General features: G+C 34.1%; 1 pseudogene; it reads left to right on the forward strand.

Moving 5' to 3' along the window:
* Positions 1-5,410: 5,410 nt before the first annotated feature.
* The window catches only part of LOC106458948, a 16,513-nt pseudogene continuing 6,306 nt past the window's right edge, over positions 5,411-15,617 (forward strand).

Below are 15,617 nucleotides of genomic sequence, written 5' to 3' on the forward strand. Positions count from 1 at the left end.
GTCACATTATAACGCCCCCACGGCTGAAAGGGCGAGTATGTTTGGTGGGTAGGGGATTCGAACCCGCGATCCTCAGATTGCGAGTCGAGTGCCGTCAACTTTTGTAACGCCTTATCCACCTGGCCATGCCGGGCCCTCAGATTCTTTGACGTTGAAACATAGAATTCGTTGAGGGTTCCCCCTGTTTCATGATTTTAGGTTCTGACTTTGTCTTCCTACGAAACTGGGGACTAAGTATTATCGAAGTGCACAGAATTATGTTCTAATTGTTGCTAAATATTTATGAATTAATAAAAATCAATTGACCAAAGATTAAGATAATCTCTAAAATGGTAATTTTGAGTTCATAAAAAAATGTGATTTTTTACACTCACGTAAAGACATACTTTTTATTCATTAATTCCCATGTGTCCCCAAATTCATAAAGCCATGAATTATTTTACAAATATGAATTAAAGCTGAGAATATAAATTTAGAAAATGCATCTTGATGTTAATTATTTGTTTGTTTTGAATTTCGCGTAAAGCTACACGAGGACTATCTGCGCTAGCATGATTGGTGGGATGGGGATTCGAACCCGCGACCCTCAGAGTGCGAGTTGAGCGCCCTAACCATCTGGCCATGCCGGGCCTAATTATTACTCATCGCCCTAGAAAAGGCCATTTCAGTACTTTTTTTTTCCTTTTCAAAAGGAAATATACATACTTAGATATTTTTAACTTGAACGCTTTTCCTTATTCGACATATGGGCTGAACGAAGGGATCACAGGTACCCAAAGGTTCAGCATAGCCATCCCTAATTCAGATCAAGAGAGAGAGGGGAACTGGTCAGCAGCGTTCGCTGCCAACATAGTCTTTCTTAAGCAAATGGCAGGACTGACAGTCACAGTTATAACGTCCAGACAGCTGAAAGTTCGGGTGTATTCAGCAGTATATCACTTCTCGAACCTTGGACCTTCAGATTCTTAACATTGCAAGCTAAACACTAGGCTACGCCCAGCTCAAGAGCAAAAACTAAAGATGAACTTTATTTATAAGTATGTAGCAAAAGGAAAACGCTCGAGATTAAGTTTTACCCATTGCTGACAATTGAAGATGTTTAAACAGGGAATGATGTCCGATTAGTGAAGATGTTCTAACAGGGAATGATGTCCGATTTGTGAAGATGTTCTAACAGGGAATGATGTCCGATTAGTGAAGATGTTCCAACAGGGAATGATGTCCGATTAGTGAAGATGTTCCAACAGGGAATGATGTCCGATTAGTGAAGATGTTCCAACAGGGAATGATGTCCGATTAGTGAAGATGTTTAAACAGGGAATGATGTCCGATTAGTGAAGATGTTTAAACAGGGAATGATGTCCGATTAGTGAAGATGTTCCAACAGGGAATGATGTCCGATTAGTGAAGATGTTTAAACAGGGAATGATGTTTCCAAGTGACATCAAAATAATCTTGATGTAGTTTTATTTCCTTGGATTTACCCCAAGCGTAGTTGGGAAAAAAAATTGTATATCCACCCGGATATAAATATTTTAATGAAAATAAGGTTTACAATGCGGTCAGACTATAACAAAACATTTGTATTTTATAAAAAATACCTGCAAATACCAGCTAAGTCAGATATCCAACGTAGAAGTAGAATATTTAACGCAAAGTTATTAGACGTTAAATAGATTTTATTTTGCAGACATGCTTTAACAGGATTGATCATTGCCTGCAACTCATAGCGTGGATTAATTAATGAATAAATACCATACATAGACTTTTAACATGTTAAAAGTTTGTTTATTGCAAGCTTTCACGTGGCTACTGTTTATCTACCATATCTATGTCTGCGAATTTACAACACTAGAAACGGGATTTCGATAGCCCATTGTTTAGCTTTGTTCTTAACTTCAAACAAAACAAACCGATCTTCCATATCGCCAGTCACAAGCGACAAGACTATAGCCAATCCCTCCCCCCCTCTACCGGTAAGTTGGAGAATTTCCATAAGCCTTCAATCATTCCTCAGTATACTGAGACGGATTGTAAAACGATTGTACGTGTATGGGTACTGAAGGTCGAGCAGTTGATTGGTCTGGTAATGTTTGTGGTAAATGTGCGCTTCAGCAATATACTTAATCCATTGATATTTCATTTAAACTTTCTACTAGATGAGACAGGATATAAACGATATTAATATTACCTCGTCCATGCTTAGAGTTGCCAATATGACATTACACAGTGGCATGTAATGAGCAATAATTTTTAAGGTATATCAGAGTCCTAGTGTTTTATTATGAACTTCTGAGGCGGAAAATGGGGGAAAACGCGACATTTGCAGATGGAGGAGACAATCCGGAGAAATATGGTTGAACACTAACCAGTCTATATCTTATAACGGATATTGTGTGGGAACTGGCAACAGGGAATATCGAGTATTATGAATCAGGATATATAAATGGGGGAAGAGGGGACATCGGCATCTCGACGTGGTCGGGATTGTCAGCTGGGAGGGATATGACAATGAAAGATGGTTTTTGCCTGGCAGTTATTTTGATTTGAAAGTAATTATCTCCTAAGAAGTAATTACTAATCAAAGGTGCTCGAAGATTAAACAATCCTCCTTCACCCTGCTCGTGGTAATAGATTACATTTCGTTTCGATAATGAAATATTAGACCAAACCAAGCCTTTATAGTAGTGAGGTATCGAAAATCGAACTGGTGTATTTAAGTGTTTTACACTCACAAAAAAGAAACCTATCATTCCATAGGTATTTGAAAAACTTGTAGCATTCCGCCACAATTTAATTCTTCGTATTGTTAGCCGACACTGGACATCTTGTACATAATTGAGTTTACGATTTACTTAGTTTGACGATTCACAATCGTTTAACTCGCGCCGCAATATTGATAACAAACAAGTAATAGGCCTAGTATGAACTGGTAGTTAAGACACTCTACTCGCAGTCTGAGAGTCGCGAGTATAGGCCTAGTATGAACTGGTAGTTAAGACAGTTCATACTAGGCCTATACTCGCGACTCTCAGACTGCGAGTAGAGTGGTAGTTAAGACACTACTCGCAGTCTGAGAGTCGCGAGTATAGGCCTAGTATGAACTGGTAATTAAGACACTCTACTCGCAGTCTGAGAGTCGCGAGTATAGGCCTAGTATGAACTGATAGTTAAGACACTCTACTCGCAGTCTGAGAGTCGCGAGTATAGGCCTAGTATTGTGTCTTGTGAAAACATATACTAATAGGTAATGTACAACATATTGTATCTTGTGAAAACCTATACCACTAGGTAATGTACAACATATTGTGTCTTGTGAAAACCTATACCACTAGGTAATGTACAACATATTGTGTCTTGTGAAAACATATACCACTAGGTAATGTACAACATATTGTGTCTTGTGATAATCTATACCACTAGGTAATGTACAACATATTGTGTCTTGTGAAAACATATACCACTAGGTAATGTACAACATATTGTGTCTTGTGAAAACATATACCACTAGGTAATGTACAACATATTGTGTCTTGTGAAAACCTATACTACAAGGTAATGTACAACATATTGTGTCTTGTGTAAACCTATACCACTAGGTAATGTACAAAAAGGGCAAAAAGTACACTGAATTTTGGAGTGTCAGATAGCATTATTGCCACAGCCTATAAGCAACACCAAGAGGGAAAGTGTAGCTACCACTCCGCCACCATGTTAGGGTCGCTACTGATGCTTCATAATATAAACCTAACTCCCTGAAGCTAATCCTGCTGAATAATGTAAATAACATTAGGGCTATGTGTGGATTAAGTTTAACACTAAGGCAACTTAGGGAATTTCCAAAATTTGTCGTTGTCTTCTTAGTCCAAAGCTATACAATGGACTATCTGCACTCTCTGTCCTCCGCCTGAAATCGAACCCAGGACTTCAGTGCTGTAAGTCTGCAAACTTACCGCTGATCAAACGGGGGACTTCCAAATGTCTACAAAAATATCAGTAAAATATTCCTCTTAGTGAGTGAAAAATGTTGTATTGATATTAATATGAGGGGGTCTTTTTTTAGTCCAGTCTATACTGAAAGAAGCATATCATGAGAAATGTTAAAAAACAACTAAATACGGATATATATTCATTCACAGTGCTTTAACACAAAAATATATATATACTAGTTTTCATTTCTATATTCATATACTAGTATGATAACATCAAGAAAAAGAACAATTTATCTTATTAGGTTCATGGTGCTATAATACCTTTGATAGCTCAAGTACTCTTTTTTATTTTCGCCCCACCCCCACTCCATCGTGCATATGTAAACTTATAACACTAAAACTCAAATTTTGATGCCATTGTGTGGCTTTATTATTTACTACAAACAAAGAAAGAAAAAGCATCATAAGAATAAGCATATTTAAAAATTATTACACAAGATGGCGTGGCAAGACTATAAAAAAAAAGCTTTAAACTTTATTTCGCTTTCGTACTGCAAGATGGATAAATCATGCTGAATTGTAATCTCATGTAAATTTGTTATTATTGTCTTACCGCAGAAAATGAATTCTTTTGGCAAGTTTCCATTATTGTATGTTATATTTTCTGCTCTCGTGTTTAATTCTTTAATGCCATTAAACGTGTTATGAATAGTAAGGAACCCGAAAAACTTTATTGTTTGTTTATTTCATTTGCAATATTTGCATAATTTTTCTCTAGTTTGTCCGCTTTTTCTGTCGAATTCGTTTAACGAAGCCTTGAATGTGTAAATAGTAGTACGTAACCTTGATATTTTATTTTTTGTTTTTCTTACACGATTTTATCTCGCAAATAATTTCTGTTGTTGCACCATGGATTGAGTTAGGTTTAATAAAAATCAGCGGGAAATTCCCTGTGAAAAATAACCCACATTTCCTTGTAAAATAAGCTATCATATATTTCTGTGTGTGTTCACGATTCAGTAAAGGTTTCTCCAGCAGCTAAGTCGAAGTAAGTACATATTTTGACATTATCAGTTTATTGTAATGACTTATGACTAACCTAAATGTTCTAAGATATTAGAACTTCACGAAACTTTAACGAAAAAGGTACACACATTATGATTTAGTGGATCCTGATTGTTACATGACGAAAAAGGTACACACATTATGATTTAGTGGATCCTGATTGCTACATGATTTAGGTTTCTTTTGTACTGATTTATAACCAGTATTATACGCTTTTTTTCCTCGCCTTCGTTAACTTATGTCACTTTTTAGCTCTAATTTATATACTTAACTAACTAATATTTATAAGTTATCAATAATGATAAGGAACTGGCTAATGAAACTTTACCTAATTGTTTGTCTTGTATTGTTAATTTTGGTTTTGTATCTTGAGTTAGTAGACTAAACAACCAATGTTATAAACTGAACTTTCATCTAATCGTCTTGTATTGTTAATTTTGGTTTTGTATCTTGAGTTAGTAGACTAAACAACCAGTGTTATAAACTGAACTTTCATCTAATCGTCTTGTATTGTTAATTTTGGTTTTGTATCTTGAGTTAGTAGACTAAACAACCAATGTTATAAACTGAACTTTCATCTTATCGTCTTCAGGACCTCTTCATTGAGATGCTAGTGCGCATCGGATTATGTTTATTCTTGTTCCCAGCGTTTCTGTATACGGGCAACATCAATTGGAATTGTCCACAATGTAAGTGTATCACTTTGCTTTCAAGACACTTGTGTAAGTGTATCGTTTGCTCTCAAGTCATTTGTGTATGTGTATCAGTTTCTTTTCAAGTAATTTGTGTAAGTGTATGAGTTTTTTTTTCAAGCCATTTGTGTAAGTGTATCCGTTTACTTTTGGTGTAAGTGTAATATCTATTTTTCTAAGTCTATTACTTAGTAGTTTGCTATTTCCAGTACATTTAAAAGTAGTTTTATGTTCTTGTGAGGAACTATTTTTTAAAACTTAGCTTCTAATGTACAGGAATAAATAGTGAAAAGAACAGAACTTTGTTGTAAATTGAAGTAAAATGCATTCATTACACTCCAAAATGAATCATCTATACTGTGAATGTCATCCACCTATACTGTGCAGTTCATATAAAATTTGTGTGTAAGACCTCCTGTGGACAAAATCTCCACTTTCTTCGAAACACACTTTAATAGTTTCTGTATTAACAACGAATTTCACATGCTTCATTTCATAAACTAACATGAAAATATATTGAAAAGTCTTTAATTCTTCGAACTTTATTCAAGTGCTATTTTTCATTCTAAACAAGTTTTATTTTAAGAGTTCGGTTATGAAACTTAACGGAAATAAACTTCTAATACTAACAAACTGTTATCAGTGTAGTATGGGTGCTCGACGTTAAACACAAACTAGAGATAAAACAATGTGCATCTTTTATTATGATAAATATTTTACCCAGTACTACGATGTCTTACATTTCAACAGCACATTCTTCGTCGCCACAACCAGAACTTAAAGAATTACCAACATCAACGCTTGTGCCACTCAATCTACCAAACAGAAAGCTACTTTCTTTGTTTATGTAAAAGTTGCATTAAAAACACATAAAGGTTAATATCAGAAGAAAGTTGTCATGACCCTACGTCAAAATACATAAATAGTACGATAATAGGTTCTGTGATCCTACGTCTAAATACATAAATAGTACGATAATAGGTTCTGTGATCCTACGTCTAAATACATAAATAGTACTATAATAGGTTCTATGTTATGAAATACACGTACAGCTTTCATATACTTTCACTTTCATCTTCTGTTCACGCGTTTTCACGCGAGAAATATTATGTCTAGACCTTTTTCTAATGAAATCAACTTACTAAGAACACGCTATTTGAATAATTAATCACATTATGCTAATATAATAATAAGTTGACAAACACCGACTTATAAGCATAATGAAGTTGATTCATTTTAAGGAAATCAACTTAATCAGAACACGTTTCCATCTGACAGAGAATGTGACTGTATCTTTGAGATATGTGTGTGTTATGTCATCCTATTGGGTGTGTTTAAAAAAGCCATTTGTGATCTTGTCAGTTGTTTCAAAAAGCTATTAGTGTTACGTCATTATATTGGTTGTTCTTTAAGGATATGTCAATGTCACGTCATCCTAATGATTGAAAAATGTTAAATGTTATTCTATTGGATGATTTTAAGAAAGCTGTAAGTGTTGCGCCACCTTATTGGTTGTTTCCAGAAAAGTAAACGTGCTACGTCAGCCTGCTTTTCTTTGTAATTAATTAATAGTTTCACGACGTTCTAGCAGTTTTATTTATACTTTTGCACTCTCATGCCATATTTCTTTTGTAAAATTTATCGCGAACATGCTTGTTACTAGAGAAATAACGCCTTTTTGATGTGGTAAACTCAAAACTAGAGTTTCTAATTCAATAATAACGTTTTAAAGTAGTAAACTTGAAATTGGAGAACTCAAATATGGTTAAAAAACAGACTAAGCGTCAAATAAGTATTTCGCTTTTAAAATTATTCTATTTTGGCTGTTTGGACTAATTCTACCCACTTTTTTATAAATCTATGTTATTGCAAAATTTCATTTCTTAGCGATCAACTTTCAAAGAATTTTCAATATGGTTATATTTATTTGGTGTTTTTTAATACTGTGCCGATGTTTCATCAGTGTTTCTCTTTTTAGCTGTTTTAAGGAGTTTTGATAAATAAGATTACTTTTGAGAACATCATAAGAGCTGAAACTTTTATTTTGTTTTTCATCCATTGTTAAAATGAATAAAATGAAAATTTTTGTATCTAGGCAAAAGTTTAACTATTCCAAGTATTATTTTTATCTTGCAGATATGCTGCATGCCAAATGTATCTTTGGGAAATACATAATTGGTGGCGATGAAGTAGAAATTGGAATGTTTCCCTGGATGGTAAGTCCTAGTGAATTGTTAACAATTTTAGTTCAGTAAATATACATTTCATTGTTTGTTACATCATTAACCAATCGTGAAAAAGTTCTTGTATCATATTTATAGTCCAGATTATAAACTAATTATTAAAATATTGGTATTAAAGAGTGGGTCTATTTGTCTGAACTACATTGGTATTAAAGGGTGGTTCTATTGGTCTGAAGTACATTGGTGTTTTCTATATTGGTGTTAAAGAGAGGTTCTATTGGTCTGAAGTACATTGGTGTTTTCTATATTGGTGTTAAAGAGTGGTTCTATTGGTCTGAAGTACATTGGTGTTTTCTATATTGGTGTTAAAGAGTGGTTCTATTGGTCTGAAGTACTCAACCCTCTGTATTAACCAAGAGTGCTTATATTTTAGTTGGTTTGGATTTTTTCGGTAATGAGACTAATTAGCTTTAACCTCTTCGTTTGGTTGTTTGTTGTATTGCCTGTGCTGTGTCCGACGTAGGGATGCTATCTAAATGTTAGCGTTATAAGACTTCAAGCTCACCGCTGAACCACCAGGAGGCTTTTTGCTTCATTGATATTGATATAAGTAGTTCAGATAGTTAAAGCATACAAAAGTTCCCTGCTAATTTTAATTAATGTAAATTATTTTTATTCCACTTGAATTGCAGAGAAACTAAAATACATATAAGAAATATTAGCTTGAAAAAATAATGTTTGTGCATTGAATAGGACAGAAAACATCCATTTCGAAAAACAAGGAAGGTATTGCATTATGTTTAAATTTATTCCGAAAGCTTTCTTTTACGAAAAAGGCTTTGTTTAAACTTTTTTTTATCAAGCAATTAAAAGTATTTATCTAAAACATACAGTGTTTACAAAATCAAGCAGATGTTAGTCTCTTAAGAGAAATTGGACTACACAGCTGAGGTAATAATACTTTATAATTCATTTAACGTTTCAAAATGAGCACATAATGAAGATAAAGATCGTTGTTGTAAATTTTTTCTGACTAGGTAATAAATTTGTGAATTCTATTTTTGTTAGACTGCTGTCTTCATTAAACGAAAAGGTATCAAACATTTTCAATGTGGAGGCGCGCTAGTCAGCGACAAGCACGTAATTACAGCAGCCCACTGCGTTACAAACATTGAAGGAATAACCGAGTAAGTATTCTGATATTGTTTTATCGTGTGAGTAATTTTATTCCTTTATTGTGTGTACACACATACATTCTGACATTTACGGCGTTGAATAGTGAAATCAGTTTATTATAAATTATTATTTCTATTAATTTAAAATTTACTTTTTGAAATTATTTAATTCCTGATCTATGTAGTTGTAATATTCTGGAACGTAATCAATCACCCTCTTCCTTGTTTAAGAACATTTTCAAACCAAATCTTAAAAAAAAAACAGTACCTTTGTCTCAAGTGTGTATTTACATATATTTTGCAACTAAAAAGAATAAAATAATAACATACAGTCGATGTAAAGACGCGGTGGAACGGAATATATCAGAACTACATTATGACAGTATTTAGTGTTCCTTGGGTAGTTAAAAACGTCACAGGTTTTCGTTTCTTCGTTTGTTGTTAAGCACAGAGCTACACAATGGGTTATCCGTGTTCTGCCCACCGCGGCTATCGAAACCCGATTTTTAGCGTTATAATGTTACCATTACCAGCGCTTTGGCCATGTGTCTGCAGCATTTCAAGTCACACCTAGATGTATCGGGTGTAGTGGAGATCACGAAAAAAACAATTAAATCCTAAGTGCTGTAACTGCGGGGAAACCACACAGCCAACTATAAAAGATGTATGAAATACAAACAAATTAAATAACGCATATTCGAGATAAAAAAACACCGCAATAAGTAAAGACATAAATACCAACACCAACACCACAACAAACCCAGCAACTACTACTACCAACAACACAACATACTAAAACAGCAAAAAAGGTTAACAACTCCAAACAAGCAACAACAAAAAAGCGCAACCATCAGCAGAAAACTCATGCATCATCGTTTGGTTTGGTTTTGAATTTCGCGCAAAGCTACACGAGGGCTATCTGCGCTAGCCGTCCCTAATTTAGCAGTGAAAGACTAGAGGGAAGGCAGTTAGTCATCACCACCCACCGCCAACTCTTGGGCTACTCTTTTACTAACAAATAGTGAGATGGACCGTAACATTATAATGCCCCCACGGCTGAAAGGGCGAGCATGTTTGGTGGGACGGGGATTCGAACCCGCGACCCGCAGATTGCGAGTCGAGCTCCTTATCTACCTGGCCATGCCGGTCCATTTTTTTAAAATCCTGAATGGGGTCGGAGTAAATGCTAGATACTGTGACCTTCATGCAGTAATTAAATTCGTATTCACCTGAAACAGATACCATCTAACATGGGGAGGAGGAAGAGGTCATCTGCACCTTACTCCCCTTAAGAGAACAGCAATACCAAGGAGGTAGAAGTTTTCGTAATAAATATTCCTCAGCTACTTATTTGTTGAGTTATGGGTTAATACTTAAGTATGAATATTTCCTGATTTAAAAAAAAAAACAACAACAACAAACTTTTGACTTTTCAAAAAGACTGCACGAAATAGATAAATATCAGTTGTCATTGATTCTTGGTTACGCATGGTGACAACTTTTGGAACTATGACCTCATCATCTTTGATGACATCACCCTTTCCAGTTAAAGAAAATAAAAATAATAAAATTCCTGAATTTGACGAATAATGGCTTAGCGTTATTTAGTTGAGCTTGCAAGTTTGCAATTTAAAAAAATAACTGGAAATTTCGTTTTTGTTGGTGATGGTACATTTAAAAGATCCTCTCTTTCAACAGTTCAACGGTAAGCTTGAGGGCTTATAAGATTAAAACTGGAATCGATTTTTGAATAGGCTTCCTCTTAAACACTAGAAAACAAAACATTTTGATAAATGATACACAATTCATATTTATCTATTAATAGTAAGGGCGGAACGGTCGCGCCCAAAGAATGCCGCCTCATGCTGATTGGCTGCCTCGTGGGAAGAGGGATTATAATCATATTTTTTAGGATCACTATGATAACTGCCAAATGAAAGGCCGCCATATTATTAAGCAAAGTACACTGACAGAAATAAGAGACGTATTACTTTGAACAAAAATAACACCATTTAAGTTGGGTAACAAATTATTAATTATAGAAATTTTTAAATTGATAACGAAACTGCGCATGTTCATGGAAAGATCAAGAAAAACTCTGTTAAAGGTCTTTGCTTAAAATATCACGATTAAAAGTATTCAAAGCATAATTTCTGCCCAACTCAAAAAATTTCTACCGATTTCAATTTATAAATATATATTTTATTTACCCTCTCGTTGGACTTGTTAGAAATAAGTTGGCCTGGTGGGTAGGGCGGTCGACTCGCTATATGCAGGTTGCGGGATAGAAACACGTCCCCAAACATGCTCACCCTTTCAGTGTGTGGAAGTTATAATGTGACGGTCGATCGTACTGTTCGTTGATAAAGAGTAGCGTAAGAGTTGATGGTGGATAGTGTTGGTTAACTATCTTTCCTCTAATCTGTCGTCTCGGACCCCTAGTGGCATAGCAGTATGTCTGCGGACTTACAACGCTAGAACCGGGTTTCGATACCCATGTTGGGCAGGGCACATATAGCCCATTGTGCAGCTTTGCGCTTAACTACAAACAAACAAACGAATTGTCTTCTCAAAATTAGAGACGGCTAATGCAGGTGGCGCTCGAGTAGCATTGCGCAAAAATTCAACAAAACACACAATGGAACTTAATTTCTAGACATTTCTAAAAAAAATAAAAAAATAATTGTTTTCCATCGTTTCATCTATATTCTGTAAACATGTCGACTATTTAGTGAAAATGAGATCGTATTTCTTCATAATCAAGCTATTGTAAGAAAATAAAAAATTATCAAAAATTAAATATATCTAAAGATAAAATTCTACCTTATCTATCGAAGACTGATGTTAATGATTTTATGAAAAAAATATGTAAATGATGTGTTTAGATGAACAAAATACTAAATTTGAGGTGTGCTTTCTGTGGCTAATCATTCACTCTTCTGTTTTTTTTTTCTAAAGAAAATTTTGAAATTAAATTAAAAAAAAAGTCTTTGTTCCAAGTATGTATTTCCATATATTTGTTGTATTTGCACATATTTTGCAATTACAAGCCATAAAACAATAACACAAACACAAACACACACACACATTAATATATATGGTTTTTTTTTCAGTTTGTTTAGTTAAGATGAAAAGACTGATACTGAATGTGAGATTATTTTTTTTTTTTTGAAACTGCTGAGGAAGCAAATACAGACAGGAATTTTAAAACCAGATTAACTTTAAAGATGTTAAAATATTTCAGGACGTCAGATGATTTGTTTCACATTCGACTAGGAGAACACAATTTGTTTAGTTCCAATGATAGTTCTAATCCGACTGATTTACCAATTAAGTCAGTGAAGTATCATGAGGATTTTGAATTCAAGACGCACAAGAACGATATCGCTATTTTGACAATAGATGGCACTGTTACTTTTAATAGCAGAATATGTCCAATACCTCTGCCAAGTAATATTATACGATTTGAAAATTTAACAAATAGAGAAGCTTTAACTATCGGATGGGGAACAACAACTGGTGGTAAGTTACATCTTTCCTGAATTAATTATCTATTGGATATTGATATTAAGAGCCAAACTATTACAAATATATATATATATATATATGCTGTAAGTATAGATTGTAAACAAGATCAAGCAAATATATAATTTCAAATGTAATAATGTCATGATACTCTAAAATCGTCAATTATCATTAACTAAGATTGTGGTTCATAATAGGGATCGCCCAGGAATTTACTCAAAACTCTAATAGAACATTCGGGCAAAAACACCTTAAAAAGCAGACTTGTTCTTGAAACAACGCTCAAAACCTTCCTTTTCAATAGTCAAAGCACCCAAACATTGATAATAAGCAAAATAAGCGATTTCTAGAATTTTAGACAAAATAACAATTTGCCCACTTGTTCATATTATTGTTTCACCAGCCTACAGCAAAATTGGCTGGGTTTTTTTGCACAAAGACCTAGACAGATATACTATGTGGAACGCTGTGAATACCCATGATTTATTTAAATTTGATTATATTTAGTAGAATATTGATTTACGTAGTTATAAATACATAATAGATACAATGTTGTTCTGAGCGGTTGCTTTTGTACTTGACACGTTTTTCACGGAACCTCAGCCACCTGGCTTAGTAAATAATTACTTTAAAAGACACGAAGCTTTATTTAAAACGATGTTTTAGAAGTATTTATTTTATTATAAATGGTTGCTTTTCTTTTAGTTTCAAATGTAATAGGGCCCGGCATGGCCAGGTGGTTAGGGCACTCGACTCGCAATCTGTGAGTCGCGGGTTCGAATCTCCCTCACACCAAACATGCTCGCCCTTTCAGCCGTGGGGGCGTTAAAATGTGACTGACGGTCAATCCACTATTCATTGGTAAAAGAGTAGCCCAAGAGTTGGCGCTGGGTGGTATGACTAGCTGCCCTCCCTCTAGTCTTACACTGCTAAATTAGGGACGGCTAGCGCAGATAGCCCTCGTGTAGCTTTGTGAGAAATCCATAACAAACAAACAAATGTAATATTGTTTTTAATAAAAATTTGTAACTATAAAATCGTCAATTTTTGAAATATGATATGCTTTTTTTTGTCAGTGCGATGGTAGAATCTGTTGTACGTTGCCCTAGGAATGGAAAAAATAATATGTTTTAATTGTTAATTTCCATAAAAATACTACATTTTCTACATTGCACATATTTTCCTACTTGGCTTTAACTTTTGGATAAATCATTTTCTTCAAAATTAGGTGTTTCTTATATTGTGTTTCTTTGACTTTGTTTAATCTTTACTATGCGTGAATGTTACTGTTGAAAATATTTTATTCTGACTCATACATCTGATCATTTTAGCAATAATTACTAAACATGTGATTATTTTAGCGAGATTTTATAGATCATTTGTTCAATTATTAAAAAATAATTATATTCTTACAGAGACCGCTATTAATCCGGTACTAAACATGGTTTCAGTACCAATTTGGGAACCGAGCAAATGCCGGCATAGTTATGAAAATTACACAACCATCTTTAGCAGCCAAATGTGTGCAGGGTTTGAAGATGGTGGAAAAGATGCATGTCAGGTTGGTTTCATCAATCCTGTTGTCTTCATTACCGCTTAAGATATATCCTGACTGGAACTTTATGCGAAACATGGGTTAAAATGCCAGGCTAGGAACCCCCGATATCCAGGCATAGCCATCCATAATTTAGGTTGTTGAACAGAGGGAGGAAAAACCAGTTAGCAGAACCTCTCTATCACTCAATGACGTCATAACAATACTACCTAGACTGCTGACTAATAATCTTTTATGTGACAAACAGACGGCCATATTGGTTAGGGATAAAATGTAGAAGTTAGTTGTATTACTATTTTTGAACCTGGGCTGAAGAATTATGATTAATGAATATGGGCGTATCAACAGGCAAGAAAATAGTACTTTTCTTTTATATCCTAGTTTTTCTTTTTATGCTTGAGTATAACTTGACAAAAGCACGTTTTTACTTCTGAAGAAGAACAGTCAACTATTCTAAAGCGCTCGAGTTTCTGGGTCTTTTGAAATCTACTATTAAAAGAAGTTAGGCCGTTTGATTTCACACACTGGTCAGGCCATGTTGTATTAATCGCTGCCACTCGAGTGGTAGAATTTTTGTTTTACAGGAACGACAATCAAATTACTATAAGTAATGGTTTGAAGAAAAACTTTAATATAAGTTTAACATAACAGCAAATGTACAACGTTTCGACAAGGTGATGACAAAACCTTGTACATTTGCTGTTATGTTAAACTTATATTAAAGTTTTTCTTCATTACCCATTCAAACCGTCTCCTTTACCCATTCAAGCCGTCTCCAGCCATTACCTGCCATACAGGTTCAATTAAAAACTGCTAGTACATGTAATTATAATTAACAAGTTGATTAATTTGAAATCAGAAGTGATCAAATTTAAATTGACTTGAGCGAAAGATCTAAAATAGTTTGTTGTTTTTTCGAGTATTGGTGACTTTTAAACTGTGCCAAATATCGAAACAATTAACAAATTAAAAGGCTTTAATAAATATGTATATACTGTGTGTACTTAGCGCCTTGCTTTCAAAAAGGTTTTGTTGATTTAGGCTTCGTGGTGCATAATAATTTTTCAAATTACTTTTGAACAAATATTTGTAAATAATATGTAAGGGAATGAAATATTCATGATAACAAATGAAGAATATACATGATAACAACTGATAAATATGTCAAGTAGCTGAGATTTCTTATATGATAACCAATTATTATTACCTGTATCTTTATTATTTTAATTAATTTCAGATCATACATCGAAGTAGCTTTACCTAAATGTATTTTTGAAGAATATATAAAACATTTACAGCTGATAGTTCACAACTCTCACTTAGACAAACAAAACACCGTTTCTGAAAATGTTAAAATTATACTCCAGATAATTCGCTGTTCAACTACCAGCTTCGTTCTTCGAAACCAGGGATTAAGTTAATTAAAATTTGTTTGTTTGTTTGTTTTGAATTTCGCGCAAAGCTACACGAGGGCTATCTGCGCTAGCCGT

The sequence above is a fragment of the Limulus polyphemus genome, unplaced genomic scaffold (genome assembly GCF_000517525.1).
Source record: "Limulus polyphemus unplaced genomic scaffold, Limulus_polyphemus-2.1.2 Scaffold536, whole genome shotgun sequence".
Lineage (NCBI taxonomy): Eukaryota > Metazoa > Arthropoda > Merostomata > Xiphosura > Limulidae > Limulus > Limulus polyphemus.